The sequence below is a fragment of the Nycticebus coucang genome, chromosome 15 (assembly GCF_027406575.1).
Source record: "Nycticebus coucang isolate mNycCou1 chromosome 15, mNycCou1.pri, whole genome shotgun sequence".
Taxonomy (NCBI): domain Eukaryota; kingdom Metazoa; phylum Chordata; class Mammalia; order Primates; family Lorisidae; genus Nycticebus; species Nycticebus coucang.
In genome coordinates, this window is record NC_069794.1 from 24,281,141 (window position 1) to 24,282,227 (window position 1,087).

At 42.2% G+C, this 1,087-nt stretch overlaps 1 pseudogene; it reads right to left on the reverse strand.

The window, feature by feature from the left end:
* Nucleotides 1-583: 583 nt before the first annotated feature.
* Nucleotides 584-730, reverse strand: LOC128567146 (uncharacterized; annotated as a pseudogene).
* Nucleotides 731-1,087: the final 357 nt, after the last annotated feature.

Consider the following 1,087-nt stretch of genomic DNA (forward strand, 5'->3'; position numbering starts at 1 on the left):
TACCTACTTGATAATAAATATTCCATCCTGCTGATGTCATACTTTTATCGTCATTCACATGGGAAACAAATACCTTTTCTTTACTTTCCCATTCATAGGAGGATTCCCAGATATTCCCACTATTTTCTGTCCAAATGCTTGAACAATCAAAACATTTGCCACACTCCCTGCATTGATTGATTCATTTTTTGCCTCTGCCTATTTTTGCACTGTAATCATGATGTTGTCCACATCTGGACGGTACTCCTGTCATTCAGAACAGTCTGTAAGCCTGGCCTTATTAATATACTCCTCTGTCAATGGATAATAGGGCAGTCTACAGGAGGCCCCAGGTGTAGGCCATAAGATGGATAGTTGTGTGGCAGGAGCCATGATTTTGGCCACTTCTTCACAAAACTTAATTATGCCTTGAAGCCATGTTGGGATTGATCAAAGATCTATCACCTCGATTTGATAATGGAGCTGCTGTGCAGCCAACTTCATGGCTTACAATCAGATAACACCATTTTATGGTGAGGAGTTTAGGTTGCATGGTGAATTGCTGGCATGTGTTCAAGCACTCAGTTTTTACTAAGGCCAAGTTGTAGAATATGAGCAATTTCCTACCACAAATTATGCAGTCGAGTTTCCCACATTTGGGGAAATCGCGGGGGTCAGCACATCCGGAGTGCAATGGATAAGCCTCCCCCTGGCAAAACCACCTTTGTGATCATAGTTACCTACAGAGTATGGCAGGACTTTGCTCTAAAATCCGAGAGAAATAATCTGTAATTCACTTACAGGGACCTGCCAAAGGCTTTAAACAACACCCCTATCTGTTACCGACACTTCAAGCACCATTGGATCTGATAGATCCTATTTTCCGAATGTCAGAACAGCTTGCACTGACACTGACCTAGTGTAGCGTATACCCTTGTTCTGGGCTCTTCATAAAACTAGAAACATGTCATAATAATAGCACAACCAATTGAGAAATATGTTGCCTCCCAAATCCAAAGAGGCCTAACGGTCCTTTTTTATTGGCTGTGGGAGGAGCCACATGCAACAACCTGTTTTTCATTTTGAAAGGGATATCTGTCCATGCCCT